General features: G+C 39.3%; 1 long non-coding RNA gene across 1 annotated transcript; it reads left to right on the top strand.

Annotated features, from left to right (window-relative positions):
- Positions 1–17343: 17343 nt before the first annotated feature.
- Positions 17344–18360, top strand: LOC112841825 (uncharacterized). The gene is made up of 2 exons (XR_003213214.1): positions 17344–17661; positions 18323–18360. It is a non-coding gene; the product is annotated as an uncharacterized LOC112841825 (long non-coding RNA).
- Positions 18361–20952: the final 2592 nt, after the last annotated feature.

Genomic DNA, 20952 nt, shown 5'->3' with positions numbered 1-20952 from the left:
TTTTCATATGAGCTACAGTGGTGAGTAAGTAAACAAAAACCTCTCAGAAATCACAATGCACCGTGATGCACAGACTCGAGAGGCTTCGAGGTGGAGTGCATGAAGAGGAGTGCATATAAACAATACCACCATCATCAAGTTCAAACAAAATTGTAGATTGTACAACTACTGTATGTCCCTCTTGTTCAATCTACAATTGAACTTTACTCTATAAAGCTTGAGCCAAATCAGAACAGAAGACTGAAAGGTTAGCATGAAGGCTGGAATAAATTAAGGAAATTTACTTTCTTCTGAAGGTTTGTCTCAGTTTTACTTGGTCCTCCAGGTTTTAGAACTGGAACTGTAACACAGTTACAAACTACAATACTGGGAAGAAGCATCCTCTCCTAATATTAACTAACTAACTACGATAACTGTGATTGTATTTATGCAAAGATGAGGCAAAACAGGATCTCACTTCTTGTTGCAGCAGCTTTCTTTCTCTATGAGGACAGAAAATGAGGGTCACAGTTCAGTTCTGGATCAATGATGGCAACAAATTATATGTAGTACTGGAATCACAATAAAGATATGTACACTAAGGCACTGTTAACTGAAGGTATGTGTTAACAAAGCCACTTTCTAATTTGGCTTCCCATCCTTCTTCTCCGTGTGATGCTCATGCCCTGGAGGATTTTCAGTAAATGACAGTTCAGTATTTCACATTATATGCACTCAAACACACTCACTCACACACACACACACACACACACACACACACACACACACACAGTCTACTACCCCCCCACTGTCTTTGCCCCGAAGAGGCAGGAAGACTTCTGCTGAGTTGGGTACACTCCTCCATCTGGAGAGAAGCAATGATTATTAGCCTGTGGGATGGAACCACACGTACACAAGCTCACACATTCACACCACTGCTCTCAAAATGTGTTCTTTTCTGCACATTTGGGGGAAATTCTCCATTCTCCACTCACCATCACTCATGAGCCTCTCAGTTTTCTGGGAAGCCAGTCACTTAAATATTCACACTCTACTGCAGGTGGTTTTCTAACACATATGCAATAGGTTACTACCCCTCTTAAACTGATATTAGCTGACTCAAAATGTGTTGCATATCTGTCTTCACATCCCCTAAAATCAGCGCTGCATATTTCATCTCTGGTATTTAGGCCTCGAGCAGTGCTGCTAAAATGTTATTGGCAGGTCCAAACGGCTGTTGATAAACATTATCGGATAAGCCAGAGGTAACAGAGTGAGAAGATGGCACTGATTAAAAATAATGACCTGTAGGGACTGTTCAGGTAGGAACCGCCTTATCACAGCTTAGCATAATGTTATTTCAGGTCAACAAAGATCTGGTTTATTATTTAGATCCATCAGCCTATGGACAGCACCTGCCAAAACCAATTTACCTGAACATGAATCTTTATCTAAGGAGAGTCCTCAGAAGTGTTGTAAAACTGGTAAATGTCAAAAGTAGCTTAGCTTTTTGTTCTAAAAATGACTCATCAAACTTTAAATTCTTTTTATCACAGCAACAACGAGTCAAATTTGCTCAAAAAAACGAGCTAAATTGTGTGCAGTCACAAATTAAATTAGCAGCTAACGCTAGCTTGATTAGCAAGGTGCCTCCAAAATTCACTGTCTTGTTTAATAGCATGCTCATTCTGGCTACTGAAAACAAGCTTGTTTTTTCTTTTTCTTTTTTAACTTATTGCAGAAGCTATGGTCCAATTCATGTACCATAGACTCTTCCAGGATGGAATAACGCCATAATGTTTGGCTGGGATTTACACTCACTGGCTACTTCATTAGTTACACCTTGCTAGTATCACTTAGGAGCCTCTTTTGCCTTTTGACCTGCCTTAATTCTTTGTGGCTTATATTTGACAGGCTGCTGGAAACATTCCTCATCAATTTTACTCCATATTGACATGACAGCATCACAAAGCTTTTGCACAAACATGAATCTTCCATTCCACCACATCCCAAAGGTGCTCTATTGGTTTGAGACCTGCTGACTGTGGAGGCCATTTGAGTAGAGTGCACTCATTGTCAAGTTCAAGAAACCAGTTTGAGATGATCTGAGCTTTGTGACATGGTGTGTTACCCTGCTAGAGGCAGTCATCAGAAGATGGATATACTTTTATCATAAAGGGAAGGAAATGGTCAGCAATAAAATTCAGGTAAGCTGTGGCATACCGGTGCTAAGGGGCAAAAAGTGTGTCAGGAAAATCTCCCCCACCCCCTTACACCATCAACAACCATTGACAGAAGGCGGGATGGATCCATGCTTTCAGCTCGTCTGATGCCAACAATCCTGCCATATTCAAATGACAGTCTTCCCACTTTTGATACCAAGCATTAAAACAAACTTCAGCAGGTCGTCTTGACGATGTCTAAATGCCTAAATGCACTAAGCTGTGATTTTTGCATTATGTGACCCTGAACTGGATAAATGGATGCAAGAAAGGCAGAAGTGGGTGGTCAAACTAGCAACCTTTACATTACTTGTAACAGCTAAGTTGGAGAGTTGGGACTAAGAGCTAAACGTCTAGCAGAAGATACAGAAGCGACACTGATAGGACAGCTGTGAAAGCAGAAAAAGAAACATTTATATGAAGGTGGGGATGAATGGATAAATAGATATGACAGGGATGCAATACAAAATCCATTGTTGAAAACTGTATGGGAATGAAGAGAAAACTATGGGAAAAGATGGAATAAAGCAATTAATGATGGAGCTGAGAGGTGCAAAGAACTTAAACAGTCGCTGCTCGAGGTAAATTCAGCCTTTTAGTTTAGCGCACATTACTGCATGCTGTGAGTTAATAAAAGAGGAACAGTGAGAGTCAATCCTCTTTTCTCTGCAGTAGAAATAATTTATGTGGCATTTGACATTACCCATAATAGAATGTAGTAAAAAGACAAAATCTCTCACGACTACATGCTCGCAGAATGGAGGCAAGCATCATTAGGTTTATGGGTGAGATATCGCATCTTACACTCAGTACATTAAATGCATTCTTTAATTTATATCACCGTAGCTGCACTGCATTGTGTCATATCAAGTGTGTCAAAAAGAAAAGCAGCTTTTAAATGCACGATACGCCAAACGCACACGATTAATTTCTTCTTGCGTAGCAGCCAACTTTCACAGTTTTCACTGTGAAGCATCCCTGGATGAGACAGTCATATTTTCTTTAGTTGTTGTTGTGAAAGTTTGCTGAAATCGCTTCAGTATACAAACAAGGCATTGTCAAATATATGCTAAACTGCATACACTTTCAGTAGACTCAGTGCAGATTTCTTTACACTACTTTTAAATACAGAGGAGGAAAAATTGTCTATAATCTCCAGTGCATAAAAAACAACACAATGTCTTTCATTACTTTGGCTTTCATTAAATGATCGGCGCAAGCACTAATTAGAAGCTACGAGGAAGATGGTGACACGATCCTCCCAAAAGCCTTTTAAACTGTGATATACCAAAACACAACTAAGGTGATTTCTTATTCCACAGCAGTCACTTCATGTGTGTAAAGGCTAAAAAAAGAGTTCGCAAGAGGTATGGCAATTAAATTAAAGCAGGCAGCATGTTCAGTGAGAATGTGTATGCAAATTGCATGAAAGAATTAATGTGTATGTGCACATCAGGAACTGTATTTGTGCATATGTGTCATTCCAGCTGTAGCATAAATTTCACACTGACACAGAGCAGCACTCAAATCTGTGGTTTTGGGGAAAGAGTGGGTCTGTAGTACCTCAATATGCCAACTAATAAGTGAATATTATGCATACATAGTCAGAGGTTGTTGATGCTGATGAATTATTCTTAATTGGCTGACTATAATGTAACGCACATCCAATTCATGACAGAGTACTTACTCCATAAAGTACTCACAAACCCAAGTACATAAACAGCTACTCTTTATTCATTTCACTCTTGACACCAGTGGTATGTTTTGCTATGTGACCGAATGTTTTGTCGAAGACTGTTCTGTATATCTGATGCATTACATGCTTGAGGCATTCACATGCAGAGCAGATTACCTCTGTGTTGCTTTCACCCTTTTTTCAGTGCTTGGTATATTAAAAGCATCTGCCTGGCAAAAATGTTGTATTAACCCGGGGACACAGGCATCATTGTCATCGGACTGATCTGAAATCCTCCCTGTTTTCGTCATGCACCACAGCTCAATTTGACCAAAATCTAGCATGGCGCTATGAATAATACAACATCTTCCTTTCAGCACTAGTTCAATATAGAAAGTACATCAGCAAACCAAATGTGCTTTTGTTTGTGCCCTTGTGGTTTGAGGTTTTTAGGGATTTCACACTGTCAGTTTTACACAGAGGACAGTGAGTATAGGAAGACTGAACATATGGTGAAGACCTGTTAAAAAACTCCACGATAAATCAATGAAAAACATCAAATTCTAGCCCAGATCTAAAAATGTCTAGCGTTAAGCTTCAAGTTTCTTAAAAAGTAGATCTGGGGGGAGTTTTTTAACGTTCGATGAAGCAGACAAGTGTGACAAAGAACATGGCGAGAGAACTTCTCTGCAGCCCCTCTGAGGGCGAATTAGAGAGGAAAAGTATAAAAGCAAAGAGCGAATAAAACGGGTAATGGACAGAAACCAGAGAGGGCATGGCAGAGAGACACTTATTTCATATATAGAGAGCTCTTTTGCATAATATGGATGCATAAAAGCTGCTGAAGGGATTCAAACTATCATCATAAATTTTCATCTCAATCTGTTAAAATAGTCTAGGAAGGTTATTACCTGTGTTTTTATTTGGTGTTTAACAACCTCATTTTATAGTCTCTATCTTTAACTCTTTTAGAGGTACTAACAAGAAATAGCATTTAAAGGCGTAATATAATTAAATATAATGGGTGGAAATATTGTGTGACCACTTATTTTGGTGTACGTGAAAGGAATTTTTGAGACTTTTTTTCATGGTGGTGCAGCAGATTGTCACTCCTAGTTTAAATTGGCAGGGCTTCCAACTTCTTACTGAATGTAGAGAAACTGCAAACCGCAGCTGTATCACAGGTTTTCCTCATGCAGTACAGAAAAAGCTAAAGTATTTAAACAAAAAATTGAGTTGAGTGAAGTTGCTGGAATTGGTGAGCAATGGTGGAAACTTTACAATGACAGACATGCAACGTCAGAGTCACCTGTGACCTGCTGGGCTACTTCATCTAAAAAGAATTATAAACTCAAACATAAATTCACGCCACTGAATCCTGTGACAACACCAGAGTTAGAAATTTTCAGTGCTTACCAAATTTATTAGCCCAGCACAGACTATAAGTTTTATGCCACAGCTGCTCTAAATTAAAACTATTGTTAATTACAAAAATATTTTTTTATGTTTCTGTAATGGTTAATATACCATATATGTGCAACCTCTTGAACCGAAATGATATTTTTAATGCTAAAAATTGAAGAACATTGATTTAGATGCCAAATACTTGCATTACTGGACAGAAAAAATGAATTTTATTGATGTAATGTTTGATTGATTTCTGACTTCCAATGTGCCGGATCATATTTGGGTATAAAAATATGAATTCTGTTTGTTACTTACCTAAAAAATATTAATATAATTTTTACTTTTGAACAAGTTCTTAACAGATTTCTAAAATATTTGTGTTTTCTTGTTTTTATGACACCTAATAAATGTGAATTTATGTCATTCTCAATGAGTAATGGCCAAAAATGTCTTTTTCTGAGCCACCATGTATTCAGTTCCTCCTTGAGCCCGAGTGAACACTTGCACCAAATCTGAAGAAACTCCCTCCCAGTGATAAGACATATCAGTCACACAAATGGGACATACAGGCAACCCAAAAACATAAAGTCTCCAGTCTTTTTGCCACAGTCACATCATGAACAGAAAACAGCAGGTAATAAAATAGAAGGTCGCTTGGTGCACTTGAGAACCTGAGAGAAGAGGATCCATCTGCAACATCTGTTTGTATCATAGGTGATCTGGTGTTCCCTCTCTCTCTTTAAAGTGACACACTCTCTCGAGACAACAGATCGGTGCAGTGCCCATCTGGTAATACCTGAAGCCCACAAGTCCCCGTCAGCTCAGTGCTCAAAGGAGAGCTAGTGCACACACACACACACACACACACACACACGAATGCAGGCTCAGAGAAATCTATAAATGCCAGATTAGCCTTAGTGCTTGCCGATCTAATCTTCTGAGTCAACAGAGCAATGCAGACACGGCTCAGTGTCAGGAGCCACTATAATGAACAGTCACTCATTGCACCCCAGTGCTGTGGAATAGTCTGCCGTCTTAAACCTGAAGCCTCATTCTGCAGCACTCTCTGTGGCTTTACTAGACTTTGGATTCGTTAATTCAATCCAGGATCAAGTTGAGAAACTTTTAGCGAAACTTTTACAGCCTAAAAGATTTTCAGAGCTGTATGTAACAGATATTGTAATTTTATTCAGTATATCACAGAAGTTTACGAAACTAATCCAAAACCCACTGTACGGGGTGCTCGGATCAGTTTAGTTCAGGAATCTGAGAGCATCTGATGTGGTTTGTTGTTTGAAATGTTTCCAGCCCATCCTAAAATCAGGCATTAGTGCCCAGCTGTGTGGCTGGAACCAGTGAGGTGAAATAATGGACACTACAAATAATGGGTCAACTTCCTGCATTTTGCCTCTGTCTGTGAAATGAGCTCTCAGAAATGACACACATGCACACACACAATACTCAACGCTTGCCTGCAACAATGTGTATAAAAACAAAATGCCACACTCCCCTGACATAAATTTTGCATTAGCTGTGGAGAACCTCCACGTTGCCGTAGCAACATAGACATAGCGTAATTACCATCCTATGGGTCAGAGTAATAAAGCTAGACCTGCAGCCCAGTGGGCCCGGGGCCCCTGGTAATGGCTTTTATGGCAATCATTATTGCCACAAGCACCGCTAAACCAGGAGATACATTGGAGGATACACTCAACCTCAAAGCCCAGACTCACGGCATCAGACGGAATAGCTTCAAAGCCACAGTTCAAAGCGAGGGTGCAACACGGGTTTCAGATCAACAGATCCTAAATCAAAGATGACAAAATTTACATAAAAAAATACATCCACATTTACATAAAAAAAGACAGAGCTCCCTATTATATGTTTTCCTAATTCTAGATTTGGCAACCGTTTTATTGGATGCTTTACGTAGCCTGAATACTTGCTATTTAACTTTATCGATGTCAGCAAACCAATTAAACTCTGACGCTTCCTGGAGCATATTATGGAGGTAATATTCCAGCAAATGTCATGAGAAATTATTATACTTCCATTAAATATAATCCTAAGCATCAGGGATAATCAGCCGAGGCAAACATCACACGGATAAGTTTAAATAGGGAGAATGTTTAAACAGTTAGCTACTTTCTACACTGATAACAAGATGAGATGTGTGACCCACAACAGGCAGTGATGACTGATTGATCCCACTGTACATTTACTGGGAAATTAATCAGAAAAACTCTTTGAAATGTCCAGAAATAGAACAAAGTCACATAAACCAGCTCTACCAAACAGACTCAAACTCAAAGCTGCAATGCTGCTCAAAGACCAGCCTCAAGTTGGTCTGATAATCAACACCTACACTCACATTTTAACCTAAAAATGGCTAAGGTTGGTTTAAAGGTTGCATTTTACCAGTTTTATCAAGTGCTTTTTATTTGTTTGGGTTTATGTATTTGCCAGAGGGGTATCACTTCTACCTTCAACTTCTGGGAGAAACCTTGAATACTGACATTCAGGGCTAAAACGTGCAGTGCTGTGAAAAAGTGTTTGATCGATCCTGATTTTGTATTTTTCTGCATATTTTGTCGCACTTACAGGCTTCAAACAAATTTTAATATTAGACAAAAATAACCCAAGTACACGCAAAATTGGTATTTTTGGGGGGGGGACATGAGGCGAACCTTTGTGTTCTTTTTGGTCAGCGGTGGATTTCACCTTTTTTTTTGCCCAGTCACTTTTTCTGTTTATTGAATCATGAACTTTGACCTTAACTGAGGCAAGTGAGGCCTGCAGTTCTGTACATGTTGTTCTGGATTCTTTTGTGACCTCCTAGATGAGTTGCCAATGCGCTCTTTGAGTAATTTTGGTAGGCCGGCCACTCCTGGGAAAGTTCACCACTCTTCCAGGTGTAGCAGAATGAATATTTGATTTAATGTTGCATTGCTAATTGCTGGTTGATGGCCAATCGGATTGTATAGTCATATTATAAATACTAGCTGCTATCTTAGTATCCCTCACCTGACTTCCATAGCTATTACAGGTAGGAGTCATGTCCTGTTGCCTGGGTCTGAATTGGCTGCATTGTTGCTGACTGATTGACTCGTGCTTTTGTAGAGATTGCCTCTGGATAATTTCCTCAGAAGCCTTCCCTCTACGGATTACTGGTATGTCATTATTTTGGTCTGTAAGTTCAGTTATTTCCATCGGTGGTAAACAGGTGTGATTACAGGTTGTAGCAGCAGAAGCTTCCGATTGGCTGCTTTGTTTTGTTTTTTCTTAGAAACGGCATTGCCCGATCAAACTGATCAAACCCAGATACCAGCTACTATTTATAGTATGACCACATAATGTGACTGGCCAATCACATTAATATTATCTTTATCAGATATTGAAATTTGATGATCTAAAACATGCAAATGTGACAAATATGCAAAAAAAAAAAAAAAAAAAAAATAAGACCAAGAGGCCAGCAGAGATTTCACTGTCTGTCAGGCCCTGTTCATCAAATCAATACATGGGCCCAGAACCCAGGAAAAAAAAAAAACACTAATGATTTCTCTAAAAGGAGGAAAGGAAATGAAAAATTAAGACTCATAATTTCTTTCAGCATTCAGAAAAACTCTAATCTAATATGAGCTGGGCGCTAATGGAAGCTGTTTTTGCCGAGGCATGACTGAGCATCTCTGAAACACTTCTGTCTGCCTCTCTCGCTCCACTTCTGTTCCTCTCCTCCTCTGTCTCAGCGAGGATAAATTAGCGGAAGGAATTCAGAGCGAGGCTGCTTAGAGGCGGGTTTAAAAAAGCTTTGATCAGGACCCATGCCAGTAATCTGACAAATCCATAAGGGGAGCGACTCAAAGCATGTTCATTTTTAAGAGGCTATATATTGCTTTGGCAAGTCAAAATGCCTTGTGTTTAAGCATGCCTTTATCCTGCACTAATAATAACAATCACAAGTGTATCTGATTAATTATTTCAGTAATTTTGAGGTTGCGTGTCTTTTTAATGTTTTTAACATTTTTTTCCTTTTTCTTTTGCTTCATTTCTTTCTGCTTTAGCGTGAAGCTGTGCATGCGCCAGTTATTTCACTTCTGAATTTCTGCCACTCTACTGCACAAGCCTGAAAGGCAAGCTGCACAAAGTATAGACAAAGTAACCTGAAAACGATCTCCCCAATCTAATTCGCAGTGCTCTTTCACAGTAAATGTCAACGATGATCCAAAAGCTTTGCAGAAAGTATTACTGAAGTGCCATAACACCTCCACGTCTCTGTAAAATCAAATGGAGAGAAAGGAGCGGTGAGGAGTTGATGTGTAGATCAGTGAGGAAGAAGAAGCGATAAATAAAAGCCCTATTAAAGCTACAATTTTGATGACTTCTGATCACATATTTTCCTTGTCACCCATGCATGCGTTCTTGTCTGCATGGCATTTAGAAGACTGCGATAAATGAGAAGCTCTCGGTGGTGTATGATGTGGTATTTTATCTACAAAAAAAAAAAATCTGTCAGCTCCTGTTTTCTATTTATAGCAATTTATCTAGACAAAAGCAGACAGTGCAGGCAAACTCACTTATAGTTCAGAGGACCTCGGCGGGCTGCATAACAAAGACTCAACTCGAGTCAAACTGCAGCAATCGAAATGAGAGTTTTTGAGGTCAGGATACGCCTTCAATCAGGCAGCTTCCACACATATAATCTCTCCAAATATGCAGATAATGCGCGTCGTGCCCACCGCGGTCATTGCCTCATCAAGGAGAGTTGAAGAATCACTGACACAGCAACAATAGTATGCCATGCAACCTTATCATACCCTGTCATCTTGCTTTTCTTTTCCCTCTCTTTTTCTTTTCATGGCAGCAGTTCATTTTTGCCCTTTCAATTCCCTGGCCCGAAAAGTTCACCATTCACATCATCCTTCTGAATGGTTTCCAGGGAGAAGATCTCCAGAGACACACTCCAACAAAAGGATCTCACCACACCTCCAAAATGTGTGTGACAGCAACCAAATTACAGACGTGCACTTGCCTCTCCCGACTGGTGACGTTGCAGTATACAGAAATATCTCATTCTGTTGCTCGGTTATGCAGTTCAATAATGGCAGTGAAAGTATTTCTGCAGAATATTGTGCTATCACCATTTAAAAGATGGATGTAGCCATGATGTTTGTTAACAACGTGTTAGTTTTGTGATGAAGCCTTGAGATGAGAGTTTTTGACATCACCATGTTCCTGTTTTGAAATAGCACATGAGGGGCGAGGAGTGAAGGAAGAGGGGTCTGACTGCAAAATCGAAGAACAAACGCTGGTTTGTGACATGTCAATCACAAGCTAAGGCTACCCTAAAATCCATCCTACATGACCGTCTTTGTGACTGGAACAGAGTAATAATGTTCACCTGGAGCAATGTTTTGGCTTGGAAATCTAGAAATTAGTTTTTTAATGCATTTCTCCACAGCGGGACTTCAAATAGAAGAGTCGCCCCCTGTTGGCAGTTGAAAAACTGCAGGTGTAAGGGGTTTTTTCAGTATCAGAGCCACATCCATCTTATTAACAGAAAAAGTCATCTTCAAGAAGCCTGCAACACGGCGAGACTCCCACCTCTGGGAAACATAAGCAAACCCTGACTTGTTATTTCAGTGAACGTGCAGGTACTGGCTCACTGTTTTCATAAACTGTGTTCTGGTGCCATGAGAATTGCACAGTCTCTACGCTCAGGATTGAGGCATATATGATGCTAAAAGTAAACAACTTTTATCTATTTATTTTTTAAATCAGGTTTCATATCCCGCTCCACATTGTAATTAGAGTTATGGTCATTTCCACATTAATTTAGATCTTGAACTCAGATATTTATATATTTTCTCTGGACATTAAGGAGGAATCATATCCACAAAAGTACGACACACCAGCATGCAGACATACTCACAGTAAACAAGCTGAAAACACTGCCACAGCTGTCAGAGGCACAGAGGCAGTTAAAGAAAATAAAACAAAATAAAAAAGTCGTTAAATGTTCAACTTTTACTTGTAACACCAAACACTTTGAGATGTTTCAAATTTACCCTGCCTACTCAATCCTCTGGCACCTAAAGCTCCATCTGTGTCACAAACTCCCTCTCCTCCTCTGTCTCACATACACACACGAACACAATCACGTACAAATAACTGCTTTTATCCTCCCAAAAGATGCTTTGTCTCCGCAGCACGTTCTCCCACTATCTGACACCTCCCACAGTGTTCACTTCTTAAACAAACTCCACATGATACTTTAGGCTGTTTCCATGCTACTGTTGCTATGGATGTCAGTCAACACCCTCCACACACACACACACACATACACACCTTCCCTGCCGTCAAATAACCAGCTTATTTGTACTACTGGTCTGCCACTGAAACGTGTGTTAAGCAGATTAAAACGTTGAGGACTTAGCTGCGCTGGCATGCCAGCAGCCCAGCCTCGGGATTCTTCTGATTCATGACTGCCGCTAACAGAAAGTGAAACGAAGGTCTCAAACATGCTATGACACTTACCAAAATAGACCAATTACTCAGTTGTTTCAGATTTTCAATTTAGATAGACTCTAAAATAAAACTTTAAAAGATAAGCACGTCATTTTCTTGGTGGGCTGGTCTCCTCATGACCTTTCTTTCCCCAGTTCTGGCATTATATAGCCTGTGTCTGAGCTACGTAGATCTTCACAAGGTCATCTTATGGTGCAGTGAGAGCTGGTGCAATCTCACCACAGGGTGCCATCACATCCTGTCCATTTATTCATTTATTTATTTATTTATTTATTTATTTAGGCAGGTGATCATGAGGACAGGAATGAGTAGGTCCTTTATCGTGTTTACGTCCTGTTCTAGGTCTAAAGAGCGTAAATTAGCTTGAAAAAGAATCTGATCTTTCAGTTTAAGTTTGCCCATTTCAAAGTCTTAACATGTGAGACCCGTGAGTTTTTTAAAGAAATACAAATAATAATATCTAAAGAAAAAAACCCAAACAAACAAGAGAACGGGGTTTTGAAGGGAAAGTACCGCTTCAGAGGTAGCAAGAACAGCACAGACTCAGTAAGAGGTGCTTATGAACGTGATGGACTACTTAATTTAAATCTATTATTGCATTACAAGAACAGGTTGTTGTTCTTGTCATTGTTTTTAAAATGAATGATTCCTTGATCAACAAGAGGACGTTTTACCTCTGTTTGAATTTTGTGTACAAACCAGGGCTGCTTGACAGATAATTCCCAGTCAGCAACTTGTTGCCAGACTATGCCAGTTTAAGAATGGTGTGGGGATTGATGTTTTCACATTTCCCACATCTGTCTCTGTCCATCTGCCACCCACTAGCCTTTCTCCAGATGGCCGCCTCATTTCCCCCTTCCCTTTGCTGTGTAATTTCTATTTAATTAACATGAGTTGTACTACAATAGGCCAGTGGTTTACAAAGAAGCCGTGGTTCTCACCTTACTGTGCTAGAATGAAAGCACTTCTATGAAAAGAATTTAAAAAATACTGGGTATCTGCCAATATAGACCAAGGGTACTATACATTATGCATGACATGAATAGTAATTTATTAAAACCTGTTTTCTGGAATGAAATTAAGAATGCTGCTAGCTCGGGTTAGCATTGAAAATGGAAAGGTCAGAAGCTTCGAAAAACAAGAAGCTTGTTAAGAGACCAGAAGCAACAAAAAGTGTTGCTGAGACAACAACAGGGTGCAAATGCAATTGCCATTACCAGACCATCTGCACAAATCATCCTTCTTCACACATCTTAGCACTACCTTGCAGTGGTAACCCACCACATCGCCCACGCATGTCAGTGAATTAGCTATTGTTAGCCTTCCAATCAAATAAAGCCAATATCTCACACAATTTCAAAGTAGTTAGGAAAATAAATGTCAAATAATTGTCTGCTGAGTGGTCTCTTAATTTCTTTCTTTCACTGTAGGAGCCACAAGGGGGCACTAGTATCACCACAGCACTAGAATATTTGCTCAACTGATTTTGCACGAGTGTCACATTTTGTTAATCACTTGCCCTTATTGAACAGCTACACTGAGAGAACTTCAAAACACAAACCATGAAAGCACAAAATAAAGTTGCAAGATAAGGCACATCTCAGATTCACAAGCAGCCAAATGAGATGGTTTGCATCATTTATAACTTAATATAACCAGACAGTGTATTCAGTCAGCAAAGAGAGCTATGTAGCTCTTCTCTTCATCGTGATGTCTTTGCGTCACTCACACAGCATCATAACCTGAAGGCTGAATCTTCTTTGCTACATTAGTACAAAGAAGATTAGGACTCTCAAAAACATGGCGACACTTAAAGTGAGCCCAGGAGAGCCAAGACAAAATAAAAAGTGCATCTTATTTATGAATATAAAATAAAGAAACAGATCATCCCCTAAAAAAATCAGTAAGTGCCTCCCAGCGATATTAGAATCAATACCAGAAAACTGTGCCTAGGATGCAAATGTAGGTAAAAATGAGACGTTTTATGCGAAGCAGGAGGAAGACTGACCACCTTTAGCAAAACATTTGCAAAAAAAAATCACATAATCACTCAAAACTTGAAATGTTTAAGAAGGTAATCAAAGCTTTCACTCTCTCATTGAGTTTTGGATCCAAACAGCTACCAGTATAAAACTGAACGTGTATCCAATCAATGCAAAAAAGACAGCAATTTGCATTTAATCGTTAAGTGTCTGTCTTTAACTGTAAAAATAGCTTGAAGTGGCAAACAGCACTAATCTGACGTCTGATCTTATTTTTAATATTTTGAGTGTCTGTGCAATGGAGCAGAAAACACAAAGAAGTTTGTGAGACAGAGACTTTTGTTCTAAAGCAAGGCCTTAAAAAAGGGGGGGGAAAGTAATCGAAACACACTGTTTCCATAGCAACTGTGAAACCTTTCCCTCTTTTATGACCTCTGCCTCAGAAGCATTATTATGCTTGACTTAATTTTAATGAGAATCCAACACAAGCAGAAGATGAAGCATTAAAAAAAAAAAATAAGCCTGAAATACTGCCCGGCTAACACAACTGTGATGTGGAGCTATTTGGTGAACATTTATTCTTTTCCAAAAGAATTTAATGAAGCAGTGAAGCTGTTAGTAACAGTGGTCTCAAAAACTATTTGTATGGTTAAACTCCGTAACCTCTTATGAAGATACTTTTTAAATTTAAAAAAGGAAAATGTGAACATATAAAAAGAAATCGGGCACTTTCAGTGCAAGTGATTAAACCTTAACCTAAAAGTGGAACTTGTAACTTTCATCATAAAATTTTACTAAAAAAGCAAAAAAAATTTAGGAAATAATTTGGTTTTATAGAAAAGTTGACCTCTGACCTTGACCTTGAGTTCAAGGTCACTGAGATTGGAACATGTCAGAGGTTTTTAGTAGATGCACCTATGGTATGAATTTCAAAATCCTATGTTGCCCTGTTCTAGAGTTAGGCAGAGTGTCCACTGAATGAGCAGGATGACAGCAAAACTCCACCCCCAACTGATGCCTTACGCTTCCCGGTAAGTAAGCTTCACAGAGAGTTAGTTTCTTGAAATTTTACTTATTTCCATGAAATTTCACCTATGAATGTCTTTTATTTTGTTTTGTTTTGGGGTTTTTTGGTGGAAACAAGCTTCCATAAAAAACTTTTGTAAATCTACCAGAGTTAGCAATGCTAAGCAGCTAGCCCCACCCTTTTAGTTCTGAGGCGATTATCCACATTCATGCAGCCTCTTAATTCTAAACTCTTGGCTATCACATTGAAGGACTCATAGGCCCATAAATGAAACAGCGAATGCAAAATTCTTGCCAAGCAACCACAGGAGACAACATGAGAGGATTTTTTTAATTGCCTAGCATACACCTCCTGCCTTGATTCAGATTCCTCGCACACGTCGCCTCCCCAGTGACCAGACTGCTGACTGAAGGCCCGGAGGCCTGGATGCTGGAGCCAGCCGTGATCACATATCTTATCCGGCAGATTATCATGCAGGTTATTTGTTGGGTGATTTCTATGCAAAAGCAGTGTTGGGCACAGGCAGACCCTGAGAGACCAGCAGCAAAATAACAATTAAAAAAAAAGCCTGGCGGGAAATAGCAGCAGGAATAGCTGTAGAGAATTACCAGATGCAACTTTTTTTATAAATCATTTTGAAATAGAGTCAACTAGTATGAGTGCAGAGAGAGAGAATGACACAGCACGAACCATTAAATGAAAAGAATAAAACAGCGAGGTTTCAAGCGAGGACTTCGAACTACACGGTTAGGATGGTAGAAGCTGAACGAGACAAATTAAAACATGGAGCATAGAGTTGGGAACGTCAAAATCTGCATCTGTTTCTCTTACAAACACGTGAAGAACTTGATTTGTTGGCATGAATATTGGATGCAAGCAGGACATTTTTACAGTGATGTAAGTTCGGTTGCACCAACCGAGGCTTAGTGATCGACTTGTGTTTGCTTTTGCATCAACGCTTAAAAATTCGGAAAAAAAAATAGGAAATCAAATCTTAACTTACAATCTCAGTAACATCATTATGTACCAGTTTCGTGTGATAAAATGATTTGCTAGAAGCTGGGATATATACAGACTATATACAGATGACAGAGTGACTCATGGAAAAATGTAGTAGGTCTTTTGCACTAAAACAGCTTCCTGCTGTGACCAAAGCTGCCAGGTTTCCATTTAAAAAGCTATCTGATGTTTGGTGTAACTTTCTTTTCCTTTTTTTCTATTTCTTAACATCAAATAAATCTCCAGAAACACATAGTAAGCACCAATGTGTCCCATCAGAGCAGCTAAAGACCTATAAGAAAAAGAGACAAATGAGCTCTGGGAGCTTTTGATGTCATGCTCCGGGGGCAAGGGTGATCAAGGGAGGGGGGTAATATCTGTTTTACAGACAGTATGGTCCCACTGTGGCATGAGATGAGGCTCATTACAACCAAAGCATGATAGTGACGGTACAAGCTGAGAGGCTTTGACACTACCATCCCATCTCAAATTGCCATATCCTCAAAAGGAGACTCCTCATAAATTCTCACACGGTTCACATATTAAAATACACAGAAGCTACGCTCAAACAGACATCACACAGATATTGGAAACCTGAGAAAAAAAACATCCCCGTGGACCTTTAAAAGAGATGTGGGACTTCTCTAGCTTTACCGAGCAGACGGTCTCTATGATCCACAGATGGCTTCGTGAACTGCAGGGCATTCGCATGGCAATAAAGAAAGACCCAAATTGAGAGAAACAGTGTATCGCACACTTAATCTCTACAGACTTGTGCATAGGGAAATTTAAGCGATAGCTCCAAACCTAATTTGGTGTGAAATTTGTCCAAAGTGGCTGTGAAAAGCTGGGCTAGATACGAAGTAACAACTCCAACTGTATCAAGTCTTTTTCTGTGAAAGAGGAGAGAAGCTTGTACCGAACCATTCGCAACAAATCCAGCATGAACGCATAATGTAACATATGGTGATGATTACGGTGGCCCTGAGAGGCAAAGCACGTACAAACTCCAAAGCACATGCAAACTCCAAAACACATGCAAAATCCAAAACACTTGCAAACTCCAAAACACTTGCAAACTCCAAAACACTTGCAAACTCCAAAACACATGCAAAATCCAAAACACTTGCAAACTCCAAAACACTTGCAAACTCCAAAACACTTGCAAACTCCAAAACACATGCAAAATCCAAAACACTTGCAAACTCCAAAACACTTGCAAAATCCAAAACACTTGCAAACTCCAAAACACTTGCAAACTCCAAAACACTTGCAAAATCCAAAACACTTGCAAAATCCAAAACACTTGCAAATTCCAAAACACTTGCAAACTCCAAAACACTTGCAAAATCCAAAACACTTGCAAAATCCAAAACACTTGCAAACTCCAAAACACTTGCAAACTCCAAAACACATGCAAAATCCAAAACACTTGCAAACTCCAAAACACTTGCAAAATCCAAAACACTTGCAAATTCCAAAACACAACGGAAGTGCTCCAGGACGCTAGGGGCAGTGTTGAGCTTTTGTTACCTAGTAACTACACAAGCCAGGAAGTACCAATGACCGGATTTGGGCTCTATCCCAATTCAGGGTCTGCAGCCTTAAAGGCCACATTTTAAGGACGATTATGTCACAGCGACACGACGAAGGCTGTCCCAATTCAAAGGCTGCTCGAAATGCGGCCCTCAAATGCGTCCTTAATTTCCCTGAATTTTAAGGATGGGTCGGTGTAGCCTTCATGGCCCAACATATCCCAGATTTCATAGCGCGGCCGTGGTGTGGATAATTTTGCCGAAAAAAACGGCGGAAGCGGAGCCGCCAAAGAGTAAACTTTCAGAAGTAAGTACTGAATATTATGTCACTTATTTATGCGCAAATGTTTTTATAATGAAGAACATTAAAACATTACTGTTGGCCACATGTCAGCAAAGTTAAGTGACATTAGCGATGTTTGTACTAACTTGGTTTTAAAGCCTTTACTTCAAAATATATGCCGTTCAATAGTTGACTTTAATCTTACAGAGAATGTGATGATTTTATGGATAATTAAAGTCAGTCATATATCCACAAACACAACAAGCTGAAAGTCAGTGATGCTGCTCGGTTTGCAGTCCTGAATATGACGGCACAAGCAGGATTCACTGCACTGTTAATGTTAGCTATGTTATATTGCTGCCTCTGTTCGGTGGTGTCGAGCCAAACGGACTTTAACGTGTGTTTGAACGAGCTGACGGTTCACTCGTTAAGCTGAAAGAAAGATGCTTTAATCACAGGAGTCACACATGTGTCCACTGTACCATCTGGAACTCTTCTTGTTTAGCACTCGTAATAACACAAACACTAAATCCTCCTTCTCTTGTGCTGTTTTGTAGCAGTGTGTACACCTGAGACTGTCACCTGTCTCTCTGTCCTGCACTCTCTCTCTGTTTCTTTCTCTCTGATTGTGGAATAAAAGTATGAACATGTATTTATAAGTTACACTTGTGTTTGAATCCTGCAGCTTATCACACATTTGATTTCCATGTGTGACAACTGCAAGTGTCCAGAGTGAGGACAGACTGAGGGACCCACTGCTGCACATCATCTGTGAGGCTTTGCACCCCTGATGATCCACCAGGACAAACTCAGCAGTGTGTGAGGAAGAGGAGGAGGAAGAGCCAGCAGCAGCTGACAGATGGAGAGAATAGACAGACTGTTCCCTGTTTGTGAAGGACTGCTAAGAAAGTTTAACATAACTAATTGTCTGTCCTGAATCAGTCTTATTAGGTAATGTTCAAATAATGTTATCATTCCAGTGTTTTCAGTGTGGGAGAAAGTACTCAGGGCCTTCAAGTTACACACTATGAAAGGCAGCAACAAGTTTAATATTCAGAAACCTAAAGTATGTATCAGCAGCAGAATGGAGCTAAAAATAAATGTTTGTTTCAGTTCTATGAAGCTTTGAGTATTTTGGATTAGTAGCACTGCTGTGTTTGTTGCATCATATTGCTGTAACTGTTTATATATTCTGAGGTAAGTTGATCTATAGTGTTACATCATATTCTATAAGGATGTTATGTGTTTGTATACTTTCTGCCCAGTTTGACCCATTTAGCAGAAGTCAGCCTGTTTAAGGCTCTGATATCTATTCTGTATGACTTAAAGCAGTTATGACATGCTCTGATTTTCTCACCCAATAAAGGAATATTTAATATATCAGTCTACTCTTCATTTTATCAGAAACAGTTATCACAGTTTGTACATTTTCTTTTTATAAATATATGTAAGCAATGAGCCAAATTTAGCAATGCCAACATACTGAAGGAACAACATTTGTCTCTTATATATGATACACCTATATATGCACTGTCAAAGATACTTCTCTTTGAGTGAAGATTTAAGGTGATAAGACATAGATAACTGCAACTTGAATCTGTACTGAGGCTCAGTATTTGACACAGAGTTCATGTTCACTGCTGTAATAGCTAATAATGATTAATATAATAACTATAATATTGGCCATATTATATTTACATTACCAAAGTGATATGACTTTAGTCTCACGAACAACATTAGCTAATTGTTATTTACTAACTAATCTTAAATGACTGTTCATTACAGAAATGAAGCCCAAAAATCATGTTTTACTGTCCTGTGGTCTCAGCCTCAGATACTTATCAAATCACACAAAGCTCTTGTAGAAACAAACAAACAAATGAACAAAATATGTTCTCCTTCATTTCTGTCAAACAAAGTTGTATGACACGTTTCCAGCGGTTAGTATCATGGTTGCTAGGCAACCTGGGAAGCGCGACGGAGACTAGACCGTCCCATACAGACAAACTTGCCGTTTATTTTGCAAATTGAGCTCAACACTGCCCCTAGCGTCCTGGAGCACTTCCGTTGTGATTTGGAGTTTGCATGTGTTTTGGAGTTTGCAAGTGTTTTGGATTTTGCAAGTGTTTTGGATTTTGCAAGTGTTTTGGAGTTTGCATGTGTTTTGGAGTTTGCAAGTGTTTTGGATTTTGCAAGTGTTTTGGAGTTTGCAAGTGTTTTGGATTTTGCAAGTGTTTTGGATTTTGCATGTGTTTTGGAGTTTGCATGTGCTTTGGAGTTTGTACGTGCTTTGCCTCTCAGGGCCACCGTAGGATGATGCCACCAAACATATGCACATTAAAAAAGTGGCTGCGGCAATCTTTAAAGTGCAGGCTTAAAGTACATCGATGACGGTGGAAGTGAAGTATAAACACCCAATATGCAGCTTTATTTGTAGAAAGGCATCGGTGGATACTGCTCAGACATGTTTTTGGTGCTGGTGCAGGTGTGATCAATAATATTAATTAGCAACTGCACTTTAATTAACGTAGTTTCTGGGTTCTGATTGCGTGCCTGCTGGCTCTCTCTGTGAGTATATAATGAGAATTTATACAGCTGAGCAGAAGCTGTAGTTTGAACCTGCTACAGCCAGACAACATAACACGCTGCACTCACTTTCTTACCATAAGCATAAACATAAGCATGCACGTTTCACTAACATAAATATGTACAGATCCAGAAGAAAGGACGTTAAGAAAGTTAGCATCATTTTTGGATTTTGGCTCACTATATTTTGCGCTTCAGTTGACACTGTGTTGGAAATGACTGAGATCACATCATGAATGGATTGCTCAAACAGTTGTTTTCATACGCGCATGAGGCTGAATTATCATCACTTTTATAGCCCTCTTACTGAAAGCGGCATTACCCAAGGCCAAAATCGTGAGACGTTGCTCTTAGCTTACTTTTTATGTCCTCTGTTATTTTTTTAAATTCTACTGCACTTTTTTTTCTATATCTTTTACTTGGCCTGTGTTTGTCTTTTATATATATGGTATTGTACAGGACTTTGGTTAGCCCTTTATTAATAAGTGTATGGTATGGTATGGCCTTAGCTTGAAGTATGATGGTTAGGCATGTTCCTTTGGGTTATGGAAGTCTTTGTAATGACAGTAGACTGACAAATGTGGAAACTGTGGAGAATCAATGTTTATATTAAACATGTTTCTCATAATCTATCTATTTTTAGATGGATGTCAACTTTTTTAGAATATACTTCTCTGTATAAAGAGCATGCATCATAATGAGTTTGAGACCGCTGGTGTAGATCACAAA

This window comes from Oreochromis niloticus, linkage group LG12 (genome assembly GCF_001858045.2).
Source record: "Oreochromis niloticus isolate F11D_XX linkage group LG12, O_niloticus_UMD_NMBU, whole genome shotgun sequence".
Classification (NCBI taxonomy): Eukaryota; Metazoa; Chordata; class Actinopteri; order Cichliformes; family Cichlidae; genus Oreochromis; species Oreochromis niloticus.
The sequence above is the reverse complement of the archived record's forward strand: the minus strand, read 5'-3'. Positions and strand labels throughout refer to the sequence as shown.